This window comes from Heterodontus francisci, chromosome 30 (genome assembly GCF_036365525.1).
Source record: "Heterodontus francisci isolate sHetFra1 chromosome 30, sHetFra1.hap1, whole genome shotgun sequence".
NCBI lineage: Eukaryota > Metazoa > Chordata > Chondrichthyes > Heterodontiformes > Heterodontidae > Heterodontus > Heterodontus francisci.
This window is the reverse complement of record NC_090400.1, coordinates 47,210,943-47,229,600: the sequence shown is the minus strand read 5'-3', so window position 1 is coordinate 47,229,600 and position 18,658 is coordinate 47,210,943. Positions and strand designations below refer to the sequence as shown.

At 45.5% G+C, this 18,658-nt stretch overlaps 1 protein-coding gene and 1 pseudogene across 2 annotated transcripts in view; one reads left to right on the top strand and one right to left on the bottom strand.

The window, feature by feature from the left end:
- The window catches only part of vps53 (VPS53 subunit of GARP complex), a 258,571-nt gene that overhangs the window by 86,473 nt on the left and 153,440 nt on the right, over nt 1-18,658 (bottom strand). The gene's annotated exons all lie outside the window — the stretch shown is intronic.
- Nucleotides 16,344-16,481, top strand: LOC137346895 (U2 spliceosomal RNA; annotated as a pseudogene).

Sequence of the window (18,658 nt, the reverse complement as noted above, 5' to 3'; positions counted from 1 at the left end):
ACTGTAGGATGAAGTCCATCAGGACCCGGAGACTTGTCAGCCTGCAGTTCTCACCTCCTTTCTGCTCAGCCAAAGCCAAGCCGACAGAGGACATGAATGGGGAGGGAGATTTAATTAATTAAATGCAAGGCCAAAAAAAAAGCCAAGTAATTCTTTTTAAAACATCTACAGACCTGGAGGCAACCCTATGTTTTGAAATGACACTTCTCTGTGGTTGGTTTGTTACACAGAGGGAATTCACCAAGTGTAGAAAACCTGCACAGTATTAGCTTAGCAATATCCAGTCCAATCTAATCAGGAGATCCAGCATCCAGACAATGATGTGGGCCCAGAGGCCGAGTCCTAATCTCACAGGCCTTACCTCACAGAATCGAGGTGTAAAAATTAGTCTGTCATCTGCTCAATGGATTTCATAGCCAGAAGTGAATTCCACAGAGACAGAGAGAAAATATTTTGACGTCTGGACCTGTATTTTTCTTTTCTGAAACTTCAGCCTTTCATATTGCTAAGTCTTCTAGTTTTAGACATAACCTACAATAGTTCCGTGCCTTTATTAATATCAGGATTTTTTTTTAGAGCTATGTTTGGGGGAAAAAGTTTTTTTTTTAAATGTAATTTCTCCCACTGCAAGTTATCCCCATATCAAGTCATACTGGACTTGGGCCTCTGGTGACTCGCAGACGGCCTGCTTTATAACTCCACCAATGGCCTTGCAATATCGTTATCACCACAACAATAAATGTACATAATTGCTGAGAATCAGTGGAATTTAGTCTGAATGTAAAGTTTTTAGAACAGCATTTCCATGAAAATGGAAGTGATCACTCAGCATGAAAACAAACTCCCAAGCATGCTGGAAATCTGAAATTAAGACAGAAAATGCTGGAAATACTCAGCAGCTCTAGCAGCATCTGTGGATATTTATTCTGATGAAAGGTTACAGACCTGAAACGTTAACTCTGTTTTTCTCTCTCCACAGATACTGCCAGACTTGCTGAGTATTTGCTGCAGTGGCTTTTAAACATTCCGGGGCCTATTTTCAACTGGTGTCTGCCTTGTTTATGCTGGAAAACAGGAATGCTGGCTGTTGAAAATTGGAAGAACCACACATGACCATTAGCCTGCCAAGTTCCAACAGATGCGATTTTAAGATAGGCCTCAAAATGGTGGCTAGCACTCCTGCTCAAAATAGATAGAACCTACTTCAATATTTAATACAGGTTGCTACAACGGTTATGGGCCCAAAATGCAATTTTCATGTAGTGATGGTGGAGATTTTTGTGGGGGCCAGGAGCAGCATGAATACTCCTCCAAGCCATCTGTCAGATATTCACTAACTGCCCCCCACACCACTGCCCATGCCACACCCCCAACCTCCATTCCTATCCTGGCTCTATGAAGATGACACTAGATTTCCCCTTCCCATGCAGCAAGCTACCCACATGCAGAATATATGGGATTTAAGCCTGACCATGGCAAAGGCCCAGGCCTTACACTGCAGCCATCAGGTTGGTGTAATGGATGCCTGCGCACCTACTCACATTTTCTGTGCTGTAATCATTCTATGATCCGCAGACACAGTTACACAGTCCATTCTTCTTAACCCAAATCACCAACTTCAAATTTCTTTTGTGCAAAAAAAATAAAAGCCTGAGTTATTTAAATTACTGGATTTATCAATTTTTAAAAAAATGCAAAACCAACTTTGAATTAACAGAAGTACTGCATTACACAAAAATGATAAAGACTACATTTAATTAAGCTGTTTTGGTCAGGTTAATAATAAATTGTGAAAATCACAGTATTTTAGCCATGTATTAAACATTTACAGCCTTTGAGTTGCAGAGAAGTGTTTTTTTTAAAACTAATTTGATTTAAATATGTAAACCCAATTCAATTACAAAGTGACTCCTGACAACACAGAGCATGCGCCGACTGATTGCGGACGTCATCAGCGCGTGTGAACATTTGCCAGTGTGAATGCGCGCACGCGCATGCTAATGTCACCACACAATGACGTCATCATCCCTCAATAGCCGCGATCGCTAGCTCCATTCCCCCGAACAGTACCTCGCTCCTTCCAGTCACCCCTGCTTCAGTTTCCCGCTCCATCCTGCCTCGCCACTACCTTCCCTCAGCCACTCGCTCTCGCCTCTTCCTTCCCTCAGCTACTCACTTCCCGCGTTGCTGCTACCCACCCACCCACTTCCTGGCCGCTCGCTGCAGGCCTCGCCTTCGCCCCCCCCCCCCACCCCTCAACCACTCGCTCCCGGCCTTGTCTCTTCCCCCTTCGGCCGATCGTTCCCTGCTGCGCCACCCAAAGTGAGGGCAGGCAATGAGCTGCCAAAGTGGCAAGGCGGGAAGCGAGAGGCCGAGGGTTGTTGGAGCGACGGGGGAGGCAGTAGCCAAGAAGAGGGAAGCGGCAAGGCCTGGAGCGAGCGGCTGCAGGGTGGCGGAGGGGGAAAGCGAGGAGTGAGTGGCTAACAGACGGGCGTGGGAGGGAGCGGTGAAGAGAAGCGCGATGGCAGGAGGCAGCGGGGTACTGTTGGGGATGAGATGGAGGCGGCAATCGCAGCCACTGTGAGGATTTGGGTTTAAGGCTGCATATGCATTCTGTGACAAATTGAGCAGCGCCATCTTTATTACCGGCAGCTGCCAGAGACCTCGCAGACAATGACGTTTCAGTGGATGAGGCTGCATTTCCACATGTGCCAGTACTGCACCACCTAGTGGTTGCCTGGTCAGCAAACACAGCCATTAAATTAATATAGTTTTCCCTCCTGACATGAAAACCACTCCCTCTGTCAAACTATGAACATACAGCTATTGCTGAAAATGTGAAGTCTAACCCTGCTTCACAAGCAAGGTAAATCTAACAGGTTTCTGCTGGTACTGCAAACACAGGAACATTCCATGTTTCAAGTTAATGCAATTCAAATAAGCGTATTCAAAGACCCAACATGATCTCAGAATTGTGTCTGTTGCCAAATAATTTAAAGTCCTTTATAAAATTAGATTTTGCATCTGATGTTGGTGTTACCAACAGAATCTCACAATGATGCAGCACAGAAAGGGGGCCATTCAGCCCACTGTACCTATATTGGCCCTTTGAAAGAGCTATCCAATTAGTCCCATCTCCCTACTCTTTCCCCATCATAGCCCTGCAAATTTTTCCAATTGCCCTTTGAAATTTATTATTGAATCTGCTTTCAGCACCTTATCAGACAGTGCATTCTAGGTCACCATATTTCACTGCATAAGTAAATGTCTTTTCATCCCGTCTCTGGATTTGAATGTTCTGCAACTGCACAGGTTGTCATCATTTGAGAACAATTATTGACAGGTTAAGTTTCTTTACTTTATCATTCTAGTTTACTTGGTTGGACTTGAAAGAGATTCAGTTCTTAATGTGTTAATCTCCACACAATGAAATATACGCTCCCTTTGTAATTTTTTATTGTTGCAATTTTGCACTTCAAAAGAAATGACAGTGGAACCTTGTCACAGGCACAACAGGTTTATTTATTTTTATTTATTTATTTATTTAGAGATACAGCGCTGAAACAGGCCCTTCGGCCCACCTGTGTCTGTGCCGACCATCAACCACACGCTTATACTAATCCTACACTAATCCCATATTCTTACCACATCCCTACCTGTCCCTTTTTCCCCTACCACCTACACTAGGGGCAATTTATAATGGCCAATTTACCTACCAACCTGCAAGTCTTTGGCTGTAGAAGGAAACCGGAGCACCCGGCGAAAACCCACACAGTCACGGGGAGAATTTGCAAACTCCGCACAGGCAGTACCCAGAATTGAACCCGGGTCGCTGGAGCTGTGAGGCTGTAGTGCTAACCACTGCGCCACTGTGCTGCCCAGGTTCTGTAATAAAAAATTAATAAACTATTAGACTGCAGAAATTCAGACAGATATTCATTTCATAGCAGCTGTCACAGGGGCAATAAGCTTTTAGAACACAGGACTCCATATTGCACACAGCCTTTACCCAGCAACAATATTCACAGAAGGAAAGCAGACCTTAAAATTGGACAGAAAAATGAACTGAATGTAGGAAAAGGGGTTTCGGCGGTTGGGGGGGGCGGGGGGGGGGGGGAAGGTGGTGAAGAGGGCTGGTAGAGGGATCAGCACAAATAATGAACCAAAATTCCAAAGTGATCAAACAAGACCGATTAAAATCTACATGTTACCGATACAGGAAAGTGGATACGAACAGACCTCCTTATTTCCACTTTTGTGCTGACAATTACACATTTTAGATTTCCAGCAAAAAGTAATCAAGCAAGGAAATGAGTGAAAATCCACTATTTTTCTTTTAAAGGTACAGACTAAACAATAATAAATGTTTCAACACAGCAGGATACTTTATAGTTAATCTGTAAAGACAGAGTTCAAAATGATTTGTTAAAAAATTTGTGTTTAAAGCTGCAGTAACTCCTTGTTAGGACATATTTGAGATCCTGATGTGAACCTTTACATCAGTTAAATGTTAAGACAATGACACATTAAGTAATCAGCTTCTACAATAAGCAGAGATCTCCAGTTGACTGATTTTCAGTTCAGATCTGAAATGACAAGTCCAGATCCTTGGGGAAAGCACATGGAGTTTTAAACTATATTTCTAAGAATTCCTAAACTCCTACAGCTTGCACTTGGCTTTCTTCAAATTTGATTTTTTGTTGCTGTAAAACTCGTGGGTATGACTTTAGTGGTGATATTTTCATCCAGTTTCTCGCTGGACAAACCCATAAGGCAGACAGCATCTCATAATTGTGGTTTTACTGTGTATGCATAACATTTCTATTGAACAAAGTGGCTTGCTGGTGCTCTGACCTGTTCCTAGAGACAACTGAACAACTACAGAGATGTGAAACAAGTGCCTGGCCACTATGTTATCAGGCCATCCCACTGTTCAGATTTTCCAAAAGACCAATCATCACAAAGGCAATAAAAACAAAAAATGCTGGAAATGCTGGAAATACTCAGCAGGTCTGGCAGCATCCGTGGAAAGAGAAGCAGAGTTAACGTTTCAGGTCAGTGACCAAAAGGCAATTTGGTTTCAACATGGTGGCTGAACGGGAATTAATCAAAATCTCAACAACATTACTGAAGAGATCACCTCTCTCTGCAGCACTGAAACCCTAGGTAATGAATTGTATCCTGCCATCATCACGCTAAGCATGAAATCAATCCTGTTATCTGGGTAACAGATTAAAAACTCCCAATTTAATCATGCCACCTTCCAAACAGATGATATGCCCGAATGGAGAGCCTAAAAAAAAACTGTCAATGGGGGGTCTTGAAAACCACCAAAATTGTTATAATTCTCTCTAAATGTATTTTTTTTAAACTTTTGTATACTTTAAAATTAATAGGCATTTAAAAAAAAGTCTAGAACACAAAGTAGGTGAGAAAGCATGCTTGCTTTTCAAGGATGACATGCAGCATTGTGAAAAGAAACACTTGCATGCATTTGTATGGTGATTTATTACAACTCTCAGAATTCCCCATCGAATAAACTACTTTAGCATCCAATCGCTGCTGTCATACAATCAAACATGGCAGCCATTTTGGCTACTGTAAAACTCCACAAACAGCAATTAGACAAATAACCTCATTAACAAGTTACCTAGTGGCACTCACATGTAGGAAGAATGCTGGCTAGGATACAGGGAGACAACCCTAAACTCCTCTGAATACTGAATTGATTTCATTCACCAGAACCACCCAACACGCCTCTGTTTAGTCTCTCTCAAAAAAAAACAGGCCAAGCTTCTGATAATACACCACAGCCTCAATACTGTGTTGAAGTGTCAGCCTAAACTGAGTTTGAACTCCTGATATGGAGCTTATCGAGTCACTGAAAACATCAAAATGTGTTACACCATGTCTACAAACTAGGATGCCTTGCAAGGGAAAGAATGTTTCAATAATGGTGCCCACAATGTAAAACATGACTGGTGCAAGCTGTTCAATGAAACCCAAAATCTCCGACAGTCCATACATCTTTGGCCTCCTTGTCTCGAGAGACAATGGATACGTGCCTGGAGGTGGTCAGTGGTTTGTGGAGCAGTGCCTGGAGTGGCTATAAAGGCCAATTCTAGAGTGACAGACTCTTCCACAGGTGCTGCAGATAAAATTGGTTGTCAGGGCTGTTACACAGTCGGCTCTCTCCTTGCGCTTCTGTCTTTTTTCCTGCCAACTGCTAAGTCTCTTCGACTCGCCACGCTTTAGTCCCACCTTTATGGTTGCCCGCCAGCTCTGGCGATTGCTGGCAACTGACTCCCACGACTTGTGATCAATGTCACAGGACTTCATGTCGCGTTTGCAGACGTCTTTAAAGCAGAGCCATGGACGGCCGGTGGGTCTGGTACCAGTGACAGTCCATACATACAAATATGACAACAACCCACTGCCATCTGTTCGTGACCCACCTACACTCATTTCAAGCTGAAGGAAGCTTGCAGTTGCAAAAGACTGAGGTAGGGAATTAAGGGGAAAGACCGGAAGAAAATCTAAAGTTACAATTTCAGTTTATGACAGCGGTGAGACTGAAGTACAATAACTGCTCACATGCCTGAACAGAACATGCAAAGTTTCTGGGACAAGTCTGAACAACCCGCCCTTGGAACAAGTTTGCCAAGCTGCATTCCAAAATGTAAAACCACTTTGAAAAGAATATAATCCAGGTTATTCTTCGAGAAACTATATTCAAGAACTTGGCACAGCAAAAACTAAGCTTGTTGAAGAACCATGCCATACTCACACGGTCTGACACCATTATCAATTCCATCTGGAGAACACTATTTTTAAGTAGCTCTGAACTGAAGACTATGCAAATACGTAAATTGTTTGCATAATGGTACTGGCTGGCAAACCCGAAATGGAAAGTTACTAATGATGAGCTGTGTTTAGAGTAAACTTTATGTTTTAAATAAAGATAAAAACTTAAGACTTCCAGTTGACACAGGGATGAAGTTTCTATCGCGAGAGGTCCCAGGTTTTATTCCCAGTCTGTACTGAGTTATCTCAGCTGGGGCAGCAGTTGGGATGTTAAAATTGGCTTCATTGCTTCAGGGTAGAGTTCCTGCTCCTGAGGAACATACAAGGTCACAAGATAATTATGGATGAGGAAGGCTATCTGGCCCAGTGTAGTTCATCCATGCAAAGTAATCATAATTCCTCTCACCACACCTCCCCGACCCCTACCCTCGGTCGTTGCAGAATCCAATTTTTTTTTTTTAAATGATTCTAGGATTTGTGCTTCAAAGATTCTGTATGGAAGTTTATTCTACATATTGAACTCCAGCTCCGACTGGAATTAGTCTCAGCAATGATTTTCTCTATAGTTGGACAGCCTGTCCACTATAAAGGAGGCACACGTGAAACTGTCCCCATTGTCAGAAATAGAGTGGGAGAAATAACTAAAAACTTAGAAAAAAAATGGTTCAGTATGCAAAACAAGGAGCTGACAGTGATATCAGTTGATAGGAGACTCAAGTTCTGCAGTTTATGATGTGAATAGAAATTTATGATTTTGTTGAAAATCAAAATTCTGCAGATGCTGGAAATCTGAAAGAGAAACAGAGAATGCTGGAAATACTCAGCAAGTCAGACATCATCTGTGGAGAGAGGAGGCGTTAATGTTTCAGATCAATGACTCTTCATCAGAACTGGAAAAAGTTAGAGATGTAACAGATTTCAAGCAAGTGCAGAGGCAGGAAAAGCAGGGTGTGGGGCGGGGGGGGGGGGGGGGCGGGGGGGTGGTGGGGTGCGGAAGAGCAAAAGGCGATAGGATGGAAGACAGGAGTGATTAAATGACAAAAGGGATGATGGTGCAATGCAAAGCAGGGTGGTAATGGGACAAGGAAAGGAACAAAAGATGGGTCTAGCAGAGGTGTAAATGGGAATAGCAGAATCTTCACCAACAGCTGTCAGAAAAAATGGGGGCAGAGGTTATGATCTGAAATTGTTGAACACAATATCGAATTCAGAAGGCTACAAAGTGTCTAATTGAAAGATGAGGTCCTGTTCCTCAAATTTACATTGAGCATTATTGGAACAGTGCAAAAGAGGGGCGAGAGTGAGAGGTGAATTAATAGGACATCCAACCTGTATTTGTTCTCCCCACTGTAGAGGAGACCACATCCTAACTAATTAAGTAGAGTAACTAAACCAGAGGGAGGGATTACTGTATTTAGATAGCATTTAGTATTTATTGTAGAAATCTAGCACTAGGAACCACATAGTGAAGTGTATCATAATTTAGTAAGGATTTAATAAGCATTTATTTATTTTAAATTAATTTATTAATTAGTGATAAAAATGACAGTTAGAGGGGTGAAGTACTTCACCTGTGAGATGTGGGAGGTCCGTGACGCTTCCAGCGTTCCAGGCGATGACATCTGCAGGAAGTGTACCCAGTTGCAGCTCCTCACAGACCGCATGGATCAGTTGGAGCGGCAACTGGATGCACTTAGGAGCATGCAGGTGGCGGAAAGCGTCATAGTCAGGAGTTTGAGAGAACTGGTTACACGCAAGGTGCAGGCAGATAGATGGGTGACCGCTAGAAGGGGCAGGCAGTGAGTGCAAGAATCCCCTGTGGCTATCCCCCTCTCTAACAAGTATACCGTTTTGGACACTGTTGGGGGGGGATGGCCTATCAGGGGAAAACAGCAGCAGCCAGAGCTGTGGCACCACGGCTGGCACTGTTGTTCAGCGAGGAGGGACAAAGCGCAGAAGAGCAGTAGTTATAGGGGACTCTATAGTCAGGGGCACAGATAGGCACTTCTGTGGACGTGAAAGAGACTCCAGGATGGTATGTTGCCTCTTTGGTGCCAGGGTCAAGGATGTCTCTGAACGGACAGGGGGCATTCTGAAGGGGGAGGGTGATCAGCCAGAGGTTGTGGTACACATCGGTACCAGTGGCATAGGCAGGAAGAGTGACGAGGTCCTGCAGGGGGAGTTTAGGGAGTTAGGTAGTAAATTAAAAAAAGGACCCCTAGGGTTGTAATCTCTGGATTACTCCCTGTGCCATGGATTACTCCCTGTGCCATGTGCCAGTGAGGCTAGAAATAGGAAGATAGTGCAGCTAAACACGTGGCTAAGCAGCTGGTGTAGAAGGGAGGGTTTCAGATATCTGGACCATTGGGCTCTCTTTAGGGACAGATGGGACCTGTACAAGAAGGACGGGTTGCATCTAAACTGGAGGGGCACTAATATCCTGGCTGCAAGGTTTGCTAGCGTCACTCGGGAGGGTTTAAACTAGTGTGGCAGGGGGGTGGGAACCAGAGCAGTAGGACAGCTAGTGAAATAAATGAGGAGGACATAGTAAATAAGGCCAGTAGGACTAAGAGGAAAAGCAGGCAGGGAGATGTTGCTGAGCACAGCGGGACTGGTGGTCTGAAGTGCATTTGTTTCAATGCGAGAAGTATAATAGGTAAGGCAGATGAACTTAGAGCTTGGATTAGTACTTGGAAATATGATGTTGTTGCTATTACAGAGACTTGGTTGAGGGAAGGGCAGGATTGGCAGCTAAATCTTCCAGTCTTTAGAAGCTTCAGGCGGGATAGAGGGGGATGTAAAAGGGGTGGGGGAGTTGCATTACTGGTTAAGGAGAATATCACAGCTGTACTGCGGGAGGACACCTCAGAGGGGTCATGCAGCGAGGCAATATGGGTGGAGCTCAGGAATAGGAAAGGTGCAGTCACGATGTTGGGGGCTTACTACAGGCCTCCCAACAGCCAGCGGGAGGTAGAGGAGCAGATATGTAGACAGATTTTGGAAAGATGTAAAGGTAACAGGGTTGTGGTAGTGGGTGATTTTAACTTCCCCAATATTGACTGGGACTCACTTAGTGCTAGGGGCTTGGATGGGGCAGAATTTGTGAGGAGCATCCAGGAGGGCTTCTTGAAACAGTATGTAGATAGTCCAACTAGGGATGGGGACATTCTGGACCTGGTATTGGGGAATGAGCCCGGCCAGGTGGTCGCAGTTTCAGTGGGGGAGCATTTCGGGAGCAGTGACCACAATTCCATAAGTTTTAAGGTACTTGTGGATAAGGATAAGAGTAGTCCTCGGTGAAGATGCTAAATTGGGGGAAGGCTAATTATTACAATATTAGGCAGGAACTGAAGAATTTTGATTGGGGGCGGCTGTTTGAAGGTAAATCAACATCTGACATGTGGGAGTCTTTCAAACGTCAGCTGATTAGAATCCAGGACCAGCATGTTCCTGTGAGGAAGAAAGACAAGTTTGGCAAGTTTCGGGAAGCTTGGATAACACGGGATATTGTGAGTCTAGTCAAAAAGAAAAAGGAAGCATTTGTAAGGGCTGGAATGCCAGGAACAGACGAAGCACTTGAGAAATATAAAGAAAGTAGGGAGGAACTTAAGCAAGGAGTCAGGAGGGCTAAAAGGGGTCATGAAAAGTCATTGGCAAACAGGATTAAGGAAAATCCCAAGGCTTTTTATACGTATATAAATAGCAAGAGGGTAACCAGGGAAAGGGTTGGCCCACTCAAGGACAGAGATGGGAATCTATGTGTGGAGCCAGAAGAAATGGGCGAGGTGCTAAATGAGTACTTTGCATCAGTATTCACCAAAGAGAAGGACTTGGTGGATGATGAGCCTAGGGAAGGGAGTGCAGATAGTCTCAGTCATCTCATTATCAAAAAGGAGGAGGTGTTGGGTGTCTAGCAAAGCATTAAGGTAGATAAGTTCCCAGGGCCTGATGGGATCTACCCTAGAATACTGAGGGAGGCAAGGGAAGAAATTGCTGGGGCCTTGATAGAAATCTTTGCATCCTCATTGGCTACAGGTGAGGTCCCAGAGGACTGGAGAATAGCCAATGTTGTTCCTTTGTTTAAGAAGGGTGGCAAGGATAATCCAGGAAATTATAGGCCGGTGAGCCTTACGTCAGTGGTAGGGAAACTATTAGAGAGGATTATTCGGGACAGGATTTACTCCCATTTGGAAACAAACGAACTTATTAGCGAGAGGCAGCGTGGTTTTGTGAAGGGGAGGTCGTGTCTTACTAATTAGATTGAGTTTTTTGAGGAAGTGACGAAGATGATTGATGAAGGAAGGGCAGTGGATGTTATCTATATGGACTTCAGTCAATTTGACAAGGTCTCTCATGGCAGACTGGTACAAAAGGTGAAGTCACACGGGATCAGAGGTGAGCTGGCAAGATGGATACAGAACTGGCTCGGTCATAGAAGACAGAGGGGATCAGTGGATGGGTGTTTTTCTGAATGGAGGGATGTGACTAGTGGTGTTCCACAGGGATCAGTGCTGGGACCTTTGCTGTTTGTCGTATATATAAATGATTTGGAGGAAAATGTAGCTGGTCTGATTAGTAAGTTTGCGGACGACACAAAGGTTGGGGGAGTTGCGGATAGTGATGAGAATTGTCAGAGGATACAGCAGGATATAGATCGGTTGGAGACTTGGGCGGAGAAATGGCAGATTGAGTTTAATCCGGACAAATGTGAGGTAATGCATTTTGGAAGGTCTAATGCAGGTGGCAGGCATACAGTAAATGGCAGAACCCTTAAGAGTATTGACAGGCAGAGAGATCTGGGCGTACAGGTCCACAGGTCACTGAAAGTGGTAACGCAGGTGGATAAGGTAGTCAAGAAGGCATATGGCATGCTTGCCTTCATCGGTCGGGGCACAGAGTATAAAAATTGGCAAGTCATGTTGCAGCTGTACAGAACCTTAGTTAGGCCACAGTTAGAATATTGCATGCAATTCTGGTCGCCACACTGCCAGAAGGACGTGGAGGCTTTGGAGAGTGTACAGAGGAGGTTTACAAGGATGTTGCCTGGTCTGGAGGACATTAGCTATGAGGAGAGGTCGGAAAAACTCAGATTGTTTTCACTGGAACGGCGGAGGTGGAGGGGTGACATGATAGAGGTTTACAAAGTTATGAGCGGCATGGACAGAGTGGATAGTCAGAAGCTTTTTCCCAGGGTGGAAGAGTCAGTTACTAGGGGACATAAGTTTAAAGTGAGAGGGGCAAAGTTTAGAGGGGATGTGCGAGGCAAGTTTTTTTTACACAGAGTGTGGTGAGTGCCTGGAACTTGCTGCCAGGGGAGGTGGTGGAAGCAGATACGATAGCGACGTTTAAGAGACATCTTGACAAATACATGAATAGGAAGGGATATGGGCCCCGGAAGTGCAGAAGGTGTTAGTTTAGGCAGGCATCAAGATAGGCGCAGGCCTGGAGGGCCGAATGGCCTGTTCTGTGCTCTACTGTTCTTTGTGAGCAACGAAGATAGTATACTAAATTGAAAGTAGTACAAGTAAATAAATTGTTGCTTGAATTGGAAAGAATTTCTGGGACCCTGGACAGTTGGAAGGGAGGAGGTAAAAGGTTAGGTGTTGCAGCTCCTGCGCTTGCACGGGAAGGGTGCAGTTGGGAAGGGGAGGGGGTGTTGGGGGGAGCTGGAGGACTGGACCAGGGTGCCGCAAGGGAATGGTCCCTTTGCAATGCTGAAAAGGGAGGCAAGGGGAAGATGTGTTTGGTGATGGCATCACACTGGAGGTGGCGGAAAAGGTGGTGAATGATCCATCGAATGTGGAAGCTGATAAGGTGGAAGGTGAGGATAAGGGAAGTGCAAGGGTGGAAGCGCGAAGACTGGACACATGAGCCGGAGCACAGGTTGGGGGGGGCGTTGGAGATGTGGGCGGGGCGAGGGTGTGTGGGAGGGGCGACAGCATGAGCTAAAGCACAAAAAGAGTGGGGCGACAGTGCAAGCTGGAAAGCGCGGGGGTGGAGGAGGCGTGAACGAGTCAGGTGGAGCACAGGGGCACAAATTGGGTGGGCGTGAGCGAGCAAGGTAAAGTGAGAGAACTGATGAAGGGTTTATACCTGGAACATCTGTGTGTTCACTTACCAGACACTATCTGACCTGAAGGTATCTAGCTTTTTCTGTTTTTGTACTATTAGAATAAGTTTTAACATCTTGAACATTATTTCCGTGTTACAGATAAGAATGGTACGGCAGTAACAACTGACGGACAGTACACTAGAATAACATTTTACCAGCAGTCAGGCTAGCAACGAAATCAGACTGTATTAGTTTGAACCTGCTGCATTCTCACATTCTATGGGCTGGAATCGACGGCAAGATGAAAAAACGGCAGCCTGCCGATGCGAGCCGCACACCATAGAGCTGCCGCAATCTTCCGTGTGGCGGCTCATTTTCATCCTCGGGGCAGAACCACCCCCCCCCCCTTCAAATCACTTGGAGGGGGCTGGCTATCTGTCCCTGGCAATGGTGTCAGCTGCCGGTGCGCAGGCGCTGACGCCATTTTTAAAGGGCTGTCAACCCTACCAGCTAATTTAAATATTTAAAGGCACATTGAATTAAAGTAAATAAATACATTTCTTTTACCCCTTCCCCAACCCCCCATAAAAAATTATTTGTCCTTCCACGCCCCCCCACAAAAACACTTAGCTTTACCATCTGACTTATCCCCCCACCAAATTGCACAAACTTTCAACTACAACCCTTCCCACCATCCTTACACCCATGACGCTAATTTGACCCCGTTTCCCCCCACCCCGCACTGATAAGCTTACCTCCCCGAACCCGACCCAACCAGTGTTGGGCCTCGTTTCCCCGGACAGGGATCTGAAGGTGCGGGAGTGTCAGCCGCCAGGCCGAAGATCGCAGCGGGACATCAGGAGACGACGTGAGCTTAATTAAATCATTTTGATTTAGTTAAATATTCAAATTGGGGTCCCATCGCCAAGCAGCAGATGGGCCACCATGAGGCCTTGCTGCCACCTGGAATATTGGGCCAGTACCTCCCAGCTTCGGGTGCATGGCGCCCTCTCCCGGTGGCATTTTCTGCACACAATGCACAATTGGGGGGGGTGGTCAGTAAAATCCAGCCCCATTTCTTTTATGGGTACAATGGTAGCATGAATAGGAGTGCCCAACCCAAACAGTGCCTAAATTCAAACAGTTACGTGGAATGATTACGATGGAATTACAAAACAATTGGATATGTACAAGTTTCATTTGTTAACTTGAATCTTCTGTCTGCTGAAGGGAAATGATTGTACATACAGTGGTACTTCTAATATCCAACATTATGAAGGCGACTGGCCTGTGGATAATGGAAATTGGTCAACGATCAAGAGGACCTAAATCATGCTCAGGCGCGTTGGGTACAGCAATACCACAGGACATGACTGAAAACAGGTGTAACACAAATTACAAAGCAACAGTATATAATTTCAAGGCTTTGTGCCATGAAAATTCTGATCGATAATCGGGACAGCGGATATTCAAGGTGTAATATTTTCCCAAATAGCAATAAACAGAAACAAGCTTCCAAATTTCAGGGGTGTCCGCAAATAAAACCAGAAAAAGAAAGATAATACAACATTGACGATTAATGGAAAATTGAGTGATTCACTGGAGTAGATGAGCTAAGGTGAGTAGGTAGACAGAAGGAATACAAACATCAAGGCAGGTACAGAGAAAACATATGCGACAGGGGACACAGAGGTCTCCAATAGGCCTGCTGCAATTACAATTTGCTACCAAGTAATACTATATTCACAGAACGTTGAACATTACTGAATGTAGCAAAAAACTGAGAAAACAGCAGGAATTGATCCAGCTGAATAACGGTCATCTCCTAAGTACAGAAATATGAAAAATATTTCTGCATTTCCAACCGCACATCTGGTATAAAATCAGTTTCACTCTTAACAGAGTGCACTGTATACACAGGAGATGCTTAGTGTAACAAATACTTGGTGTTGTAAAGCAAGCAGTTTAAGCTGGACTGGTAGGCAGCCATAAAATGATTCAAACAGTAGCTACTGGGCAGTTTGCTTCAATAGTTCTTTCTTATTCTTAACAGTACCCCAGGGAATCTAGTTCTGGCTGGGCAGATCAATTGCTGACAGCTTCAAAATGCACAATCAGATCATTCCTTTTTGAATCCACTGCAATTCTTTAACTAACAGGGCTTTTTAATTTTTGCCTGAGGTCTGTTACATCAAAAAATTAAGGTATAATACCCTTTACAATTTATAAAACTTTTCAAAAGATTCCATTAAATTTAGTGAATCCAAATTGTAACACAACCCACCCACACAATATCCTAGAAGGATTCAGCTGTCAATCTGACAGGACTAGAATGAAACCACCTTCCCTTGAAATAAAATCTTGTTCTCTCCTCACATCACATGATAGGGAGAATTAAATGAACTTGCATTGATATTGTGCATTATGTAAATGCGTTGGAAGCAGCTCAGAGAAGGTTTACTAGACTAATACCTGGAATGGGCGGGTTGTCTTATGAGGAAAGGCTGCACAGGCTAGGCTTGTATCTGCTGGAGTTTAGAAGAGTAAGAGGCGACTTGATTGAAACATAAGATCCTGAGGGATCTCGACAGGGTGGATGTGGAAAGGATGTCTCCTCTTGTGGGAGAATCTAGAGTTAGGGGTCACTGTTAAAAATAAGAGATCGCCCATTTAAGACAGAGATGAGGAGAAAGTCTTTTCTCTGAGGGCCGTGAGTCTTGGGAACTTTCTTCTTCAAAAGGCAGTGGAAGCAGGGTCTTTCAATATTTTTTAAGGCAGAGATAGATAGATTCCAAGCTTATTGGGGGTAGGCAGGAATGTGGAGTTGAGGTTACAATCAGATCAGCCATGATCCTAATGAATGGCAGAGCAGGCTCAAGGGGCCAAGTGGCCTACTCTTGCTCCTAATTTATATGATCGTATTATAGACCTTTGAAACCCAAAGTGCTTTGCATACAGTGAGTCACTGTTATACAAGGGAACATTTCACAAGGCACATAGCAAGGAGATGAATGACCAGTGAATGCATTTTTTTGGTGCTGGTTGAGAGAACAGTGGCCGAGAAAGCAGGAGAATGAATTAACACAATAATGTAACCTCTTCCAAAAACTTCTCTTCTTTCCCACTCGTTCTGCTGAGCAAAATGTGAAACTAAAACACCATTAGCACTATCGGTCCCTCTGAGTAACACTTAAACAAGTGAACTGGATTACACAGCGAGTATAATTACTTCATCCTGCCATATTGTCAGTTTCTGCACTAAATCATCATTTACTTTGGTAGAACAGTGGAATTAATATGGGATTAGTTATTTGAATCTGGACAGGTGTTTCCCAAACTGTTTACGATTAATGGCGTCCCCCACTATACGTGGCTAGATTTTCCTAACAACTTAGCCACAACAACCAGAAAGTGATGGTATTAAGCACTGGCATTGTGTAGCAAGTGTTGGGTTTCATTACAGTTAATTTGTAAATGTTAAAATTCCATTGCTTCTTGGCCTTTTGGCTAAGATCAAGTGTAGTATCTGTTCTTATCAGTTATCTTATTTGCAGGGGAGACACCATGATCAATGGCCTTTGATCCTGTTCCAGGTATGCTTTGAGTAAAATGGCTGTAACCAATTGTAGAGCATCAGGCCAGGGAGTGCGTAACACCATTCGGGTGGTGGTGAAGGAGAAGGAAGGAGGTGCATCTGTCGATCCTCACAGTGGAGTCAATCTTCACGCTGCCGTCATAACGTGACCGGGTGGTGACAATTCACCTCTATAACCCCCATGTTCCTTTCGTGAATGTACTCACCTTCCTCGCCAGGTACGTCGAGGTGGCCGGCAGCAGCACTGATGTCAAGGACCCACTTGGGATTTGGACCAGCAAGGTGACCTTGAAGGTCGATGCCAACGGAGCCATCATCCATCCTCCCTCCAGCTTCGCTATCGGGGGAAGTCGAGGCTTCTTGGTTTATGCAGGGCAGTCCAGAGTTTGTCGCACCTGTGGCAAATCTGGTCACGTGGCAGCTAATTGCAGCACAGTCGTCTGCAAGAACTGCAAGAAGTAAGGCCATCAAACTAAGGACTGTAAGCAGAGTAAGTGCTGCAACCTGTGCGGTGAGGCAGGCCACCTCGACAAAACCTGCCCCAAGCGCTACCTCAGTTATGGTCAGGCGGCAAGGTCCAAGGGAAGGCCGGGAGAAGGAACGGCAAATGCGTCTGGTGCTGGGAAGGAGACAAGCAACCCTCTCCACAGCGAGGAAAGTCTACCTGAGGAGGAGGAGAAAGGGGAGGCCGCTGAAACCAGCGGCCTACCCTGTGGCCAGAAACCCCTCCTCTACAGACAGAATCAATGGAGGAGGCAGCAGATGGACAAATAGATCAGCAGTAAGTGGTACCAAGGAAAGCCACAAAGAAAAAACCTCCAAAAATTGAACAAGCTGCCACCCAAACCAGTGGCAAGAGAAGGCTACCGTCTGAGACAGACTACGGCACCTCCTCCTCACTGGACAAGGAAGGGCCGGAACGATGGCACCTGCAAAAGAAGCGGCAGAACTCAAAGGAGCTGGAATATGAAGCCCCCCAGCCCCCAGGCACTGGAAGCTGTGATGGGCCAAGAGCGCCCCAAACCTAGCGACATGCCCAGTGCATCCCAGCTCCAGGACACCGAGAACAAAGAAGCGTCGGGCGCACTCCAGCTCCGGGAAGCTGGGAGCAGTGATGTTTTCGAGGAGGAACAGAGGGGAAAGATACCAAAGCAGAGGACAGCCCATGCCTTGCTGACTACAAGAGCCCTCCGATGTCACCCGAGGAACAAACCCTGCATGAGAAACCAGGAGAGGTTTCTGAGCCCCACGAATGTGAAACAGCTTGTGTACACTGTGGGTATACAGGAACATACCGAAGAACTGGGACTAAGGACAAATGGCGTGGGAAGCAACAACTAAACTTAAAAATGGGTATAAAGATTGCTTTAATTAATGTGCGTAGCATTAATCCACTACGCGATGTGTTTCAACCTTGGACGACCTCGCCAAGGTCAAAACCGACCTACTGTTTCTGCAGGAGTGTGGAATACCACACCTCAGCACCTACAGGCAATGGTTGTGATGACGGTCCCACGGGCCATCGATCTGGTCGGGGAGTAATGATTCCTGTTCCTCCGGCCTGGGTAATCTGCTGCGGGGAAGTAACTTGACCATCTCCGAAGTTAAGGAGGTGGTCGGTGGTCGCCTCCTCGTAGCAGATGTAACGCACAACAATGCTCCGCTCTGGTTGATCAACGTGCACACCCCGGTTCAATGCAGCGAGCGGCTGACCGTCTTCCAGCAGCTCCCACTGCTGCTGGTGACGTCCAGGCCGGTCATTCTAGGCGGTGCCTTCAGCCGCATCGACGGATGCTGGACGATCCGGCAGTGAGGACAGCAAACTGGACGCTACATCCAGATTCCTAATGGAAACAGTAAAAGATGCCAAACTGCACAATGTCTTCAGCAAACCTGCAGATGGAGCGCAGCGCAGATACACCTGGTCAAGGTCGGATGAGTCTGCCTGTTCCAGGATTCACTTCCTGTTTGTGTCCCTTGCTGTCACGGTCAGATCCACCGATGTCAAGCCGGTGTTCTTCTCCGACCATTTTACTGGCCGACTGTCACTTACACGATGACCAGTGGGTTGACAGGGGTACATGGAACCTCAATGCTACACTGCTAACCCCAAATAACGTTGAGGAACTCAAAAGCGATTACAAAGGTTGGAGGACCGTGAAAGCCCTCTTTGAGTCTCAGTTTACTGGTGGGAGGCGATCAAGGAG